The sequence below is a fragment of the Musca domestica genome, unplaced genomic scaffold, assembly GCF_030504385.1.
Source record: "Musca domestica strain aabys unplaced genomic scaffold, Musca_domestica.polishedcontigs.V.1.1 16, whole genome shotgun sequence".
NCBI lineage: Eukaryota > Metazoa > Arthropoda > Insecta > Diptera > Muscidae > Musca > Musca domestica.
Window position 1 is genome coordinate 10,583,029 of NW_026712219.1, and position 6,000 is coordinate 10,589,028.

General features: G+C 34.1%; 1 protein-coding gene across 2 annotated transcripts in view; it reads right to left on the reverse strand.

Annotated features, from left to right (window-relative positions):
• The window catches only part of LOC101894550 (protein GDAP2 homolog), a 222,314-nt gene extending 219,696 nt beyond the window's left edge, over positions 1 to 2,618 (reverse strand). The window contains exon 1 of one of the 2 annotated variants that reach the window (XM_059120076.1): positions 2,199 to 2,618. The gene's annotated coding sequence lies outside the window, so the exon portion shown is untranslated. Of the gene's footprint in view, positions 1 to 1,851; positions 2,176 to 2,198 lie in introns of those variants that run through there. The other variant, XM_059120078.1, reaches the window with a different exon arrangement.
• Between the last annotated feature and the right edge of the window lie 3,382 nt (positions 2,619 to 6,000).

The following is a 6,000-nucleotide window of genomic DNA, read 5'->3' on the forward strand; positions in this document are numbered from 1 at the left end:
TTTAAGATTTTGTTTTTTTTTTTTTTTTTTTTTGAAAAAAAAAATCCAATGGCTCTCAAAAAATCACCCTTTATCTCAAAAAGGCAAAAGAACAATCCTAGTTTAGCAATAACTCTCGGATCGCTCTGATTTTTTTCTGTAGATAGACCTTGGTCTCCTGAATACAAAAATTTAAATTGTATTCGACGGTCATAACCGGTTATCCGGTTTTTGAACCGAAAACTCGGGGAAAACCGGTTTTTAGAACAGATATGGGTATCAAATAAACTTTTTTTGCATGAAATAATCTGCAAACATTAAATCATGTTTACTGCACTTCCAAATCAAATAAAAATTTTCATGATTTTCTTTTTTTTTAATTTCCAATGACTCTGAAAAAATCGCCCTTTATTCTAAAAAAGCAAAGGAACAATCATAGTTGAGCTATAATTCTCGGATCGATCTGATTTTTTATGTAGATAGACCCTTAGGGAAAACCCGGTTTCCTACAACTTATATGGGTATCCAATGAACTATTTCTTAAAACTAAAAGTTTTTTCTAAATAAACGGCCTTCCGACGGTCTTTCTCCTATGGACAGAAATAAATTCCGGCTACGCAATCGAACTTTTTCTCAAAACGAAAGAATTTATAAAAATTGCCTCCCATTTACAGGGAAAATTTCGGGAACACCAACCAAATATTCTTTAAAATTTTTAAGTTTTATGGTAATAACCGGAATATGTATTCCAAATATATAGTAAAAAACTGTTTTCTGTCCTAGCTACCAAACCGAGTTTGCCATCTTAACAAAAAGATACATCATTCGAACGGCAATTTCTTAAGTTTTGTTCTGATACTCCATTGTTTGTAAAAAGGCAGTCGTATTCGGTTTGTTTTTACCCGAACTATCGGTTCAAAAAACTGAATAATGTACCTATTTGTAGTCAGGAGGCCAAGATTTATCTATGGTATACATTTCAGACCGATCCCGGAGTTATGGCTATACTAGGATTAAGTCAAAGCAAAGTTTGAATTATAATTGAAGTGTTGCTATTTTTCTGCACCTAATTGTATTTCTGAATGTAAACTCTATGCATTAAATATGAATGAAAACCCTACTGGCTGCGTCTGTCTGGTCCAAAGGTAATTTGAATGGTTGGCTGGCTGTTTGGCCGACTTGACTGGCGGCTGCCTGGTTAAGTGGATGTTCGTCGGTATGGCTGCTGCATAAACAACTATCAAACTAGTGCATAGTACAATGATGATTGCCGCAAGAGTTTAATCACACAACGACAGCAACAACAACAAGAAGAACAACACTCATTAATCATATAACGGTTACAACAACTGAATTATTTAACCTTATCTCTTGTTGACCTCTCTTCTTTGGCTCTCTTGTTTTGTGATCTTTTTTTTTGTCTGTTGTTAGAAAATAGTAAAGCCACCGCCGCCACCGCTGCTGCCGACTAATGTTACAAGAGCTTTAATGGCTTCTTTGTGTGTGTGGGGGGGGGGGGCATACATGTGTGTACCTATGTACATGTAAGTATGTACATGCGAGTTGTAAGAGAGAAGTGCAGTTGGGGGTTTTTATTGTTTTATTGGACTTCCAGCGACCACAGTCAACAAAGCTGACACAATGATAAAGAGCCAACTTTTTATTATTTCTTAGTAAATAAATTCCGATATTAAAAAAAGTGTCAACACCAAGGCAAAGCGGCATGCTGGTGGAGAGCGATAATTCATTAACCTTTATTGTTGTTATTATTATTATTATTTTGCACTTTTTTATTCTAGACATTATTTCAATGCAATGCAATCAAGAAACCAGCAACAACACTTGACGTAGGCGACAGACCCACAGACATACTCTTGATAAATTGTAGACCAGCGGCAGTTTTCTCCCAAGAAAAGAAGAATTGCAAAAGGCAACGGCGTCAGAGATTGCAGACACCAGCAACAACAACACGAGGTTCTTTTTGCAAACACTTTGGAACTGGATTTTCCACGAATCGTATTTTATGAAAACTTTAATATTTTTAATTTTTTGGGATTTTTTTTTTGTTTTTTTTTTTAATAATTTTTGTACTTTTCTTTCAATATTTTCTTGGTAGATACCAATTTTCTCTATGTTGTTGGTTTGTATGTATTTTTATATATATTTATATCTACATATACATATATGTATGTATTGACTAAGATAGCTATTTTACGTACACTTTTATTTTTTGTTGCTGTTCTTTTTTTATTAATTAACTCTCTTTTTTCTCAATTCGAGGTTTTCTTGTTATTTTTTTCTTTTTCCAACACTATTTTTTTGTATTATTTTATTCAAATTTCTTTTTTTTTTGTTACATGAATTGAGTTTGGTAGAATTGTATTTTTATTTTAATCACTACTTCTTCTTTTCCAATGCTTTATCACACACACACACTCTCTGCTCTGCTCTGCTCGACTCTAATCGGTTGTGGCTCTACTCTCAAATTCAAATATTGTTTACTGTTATGGACAATTTCTCAATTTCATTGATGGCGATTTATATCTAGCTTTCGTTCGTTCAGTTTATCACGTTAAACACAACACAACTTTATCATACGCGCGCTTCCAAACGACTGAGCTTGAAAAACACGGTCTTGCCGTTTGGCTCTCGAACGAACATAACTGCTTTTGCTGCCGCTGCTTCAGTTGACGCCAACAGCACCATCGACTTGGCACATACCTACAGATATACATACATCCGTACCTATCTATATTTAGTTAACGTGTTCTTTAATCACTTGCCTGCCGTCTCCTCTTTTGGGGTTATATTTTTTGTTTTTCCCAAATCCATACCCATGCATTTTTTCCGCTGTCGACCTATCTATCGTTCGTTTCTTCTTCTTCTATGTTTTCTTTTTGTTACATTCGTAACCATTTACATACCTACCTACCTCCTACCTCTCTACTATTTTAAATGTAGTACTATTATTCTTCAGTCTATTGTTGTTGTTGCTCTTTTCTATTGTGGGTTGTAACGACTACTCAGTATATATTTTTACTACAAACAAAATACTCTCACGTTCTCTTCAAAAGAGCTCCATTGTGTGTGGGGGTTGCACAGACACTCTTTGTTTTACTAAGAGCCCCCACACACCAAAACAAAATGAAAACAACACATAAATGGATTTATCTCTTGTTAGGCATTTCTCTTCGTTGCCGTATATAGTGGGTTCTCTTACTCTCAGTTCTTTGTAACGGAAATGTGTGTATTTGAATGTTTGAAGAGAAATTCAAAAACTGCCATAACATTATTGCAGTGATTTGAAAACGAACTACTAGAAAGCTTTTGTTGGGAATTGAATAAATTGAAGAAGCTTAAATTGGTTGATTTACAAGTTCCCCAGTAGATGGCATTTGTGCAGTTTAAAATGAGGAATCAAACAAATAAATCACGATGTTTGGCATTTAGTTTAGAGACAAACTGAAAATTATGATTTTTGATAAAATTAATTGCTCATCCCTTGAACTAGATTTAAATTTTAATTTTCTGAAATTTGTTGTCACTTTGTGAAAAATTCAAATTTTTCCCACAATTAAAGAAAACGCCCATTATATTTTGAAAGTAAAGCTAACAAATAAAAACGTGAACTTTTAATACCCTCCACCATTGGGTAAAGAAAACATTGTTATATAAAAGTATTTGAATTCAAACGTGTTCCACTTTAAACTACGAATACCAGTAAGACCGTTTGGATAATGCTGTTAAACTTCGGGGTCATATCAACATGGGAACCTCCATAGAGAATTCTACACTTCAAGTATTGTCATCGACCAAATTTTTTTAAATACCAATTTTGAAATAATTTCTTGGGTAAATGTGACTAGGTTTATCAAAATACCTAGTATCAGTGGGTATCATATATGAGCTATAGGAAAACGTGGTCCTTAAATGTCAATGTTCTGCCGCCCCTTATGAACTACAAATACCAGTTTTTAGATAAATGGTCACCATAATCTCCGGATTCCAATCCGTTGATCTATTGTGTCTGGAGTATTTTGGAAAGCAAGGTTGGCACTAAAAAATACCAAAGTGTCGATCACCTCAAGCAAGCGCTTCGCCGGGAATGGGCAAAAATACCGCAGAGCAACATTCGGGCAGCATGTGACGGTTTCATTGGCCGTTTGAAGGCCATAATTCATGCCAAAGGTGACCAATTCGAAGAAATCTGAACTTATTCTAAAATTTGATGCTATTTCCGACATTTTATGCTTTCATTCAATAAAATTTAAAAAAAAAATGTAAAAATTATGGCGTTTTATTTTGTTGAATTTTTTTATCTCACCCTGTATATTCATAATCAGCATAAAATTCTAAGTCGATCTAACGATGTCCGTCTGCCTGTGTGTTCGTCTGTCTGTCTGTTGAAATCACGATACATCCCACATCATTTCACGTAGAGCGCCAAAATTTAGCAGAGAAATTTGTATTGTGTCTAGGATGGTTGGTATTGAAAATGAGATATATCGGTTCAGGTTTTGGTATAATCCCTATATAACGGTACCTCCCGATATTCGATATTTTCCTGATTTAATGCCACATTTTTTCACGGATTTGTCTAAAAATTTGTATTTGTACCTCCGATATTCGGTATTTTGACGGTTTTTATCACATTTGTTCACTGATATTGTCTAAAAATTGGTATTTGTAGGTCATAATGGGTCCCAGTTCGTGTGGCGAAACATTGTATATATAGGTCAACGTTTTGGTATAGTCTCCCGATATTCGGTATTTTGATGATTTTTGACACAGTTTTTTCACCAATTTCTCTGAAAATTGGCATTTATATGTCATAATGGGTTCTTGCTCCTATGTCGAAACATTGCATGTATAGGTCCACAGTTTGGTATAGCCCTCATATAACGGTACCTCCCGATATTCGGCATTTTAATGATTTTTGCCACATTTCTTCGCGGATTTGATTTTTGGCACATTTTCCCACGAATATGTCTAAAAATTTGTATATGTGGGTCATAATGGGCTCTAATGTTTCCTTTACCCTAAGGTAAAGGGTATAAAAAATTTGGCCGGGCCGAAATTAATGTGTTTTTACTTGTTTTTGTTAAATATTGCTATTTTATAAAGGCAACTAGAATAACATTATGTCTGACTTTTGTAAACAGACTCTGTTCCAGAATCTGCTAGAATCTAAAACTTATACTATAAGAAAAGTTTTTTCCTTTATGATATCGAAGAAAATTGTAAAACTTGTAGATACTTTCAGGTTCTGGAACAAAATCAAAAATTTTCTGATATAGAATTTGAGTATAATTGTTTAATGTAAAAAAAATTACTGTCCTAAAATTAAAGTCTCTTTTGATATTTGTTTACTGACCATTACCATCGCTCAAAACATGAAATTGCCCATCCTGATTTGATCTCAGATTTGTCCAAATTCTGTATCTCAAACATGCAACAGAAACGCCTTAAAATATGCACTGAATTATTTTTATTTGATTAATTTCTTGTAAACTCCGTGTTTACTTGTTCAGCGTTAAATAAATTTATAATGCTTTCCTCTACGGTTAGACAGTTTATAGGAAAATTCGCTCTGCTGAATATAATTTTGAGCAGTGGGACCAATACTGCATTTATTGAACTCCGCATTAGATTCATATTTCCCAGGTATAACGTTTTCACGTGATGGTGTTTTTAGATTTGCCAACCCCCCCTTTGAAGGATTTAAAGGACCTCTTGTAATTCCTAAAAGTAGCTTTCTTATTGTACAATCTTCCAAATTTTATAAATAGAGAAAACGCAAAAACCTCCGTCTATCCGGCCACATACTGTGTTATAAACATTTTGGATCATTCCCTACAACAGATACTTTGCACTTTATTGTCATACTTAAACATTGTAAAATAGATAATTATAAAATCTAATATTTAAATCGCCATTAAGCAACTTAATATGCATTAGATGTCACTAATCACACGCCCACATGCCACAGTCACCGTGACAAACAACTTGAACAAACATCTC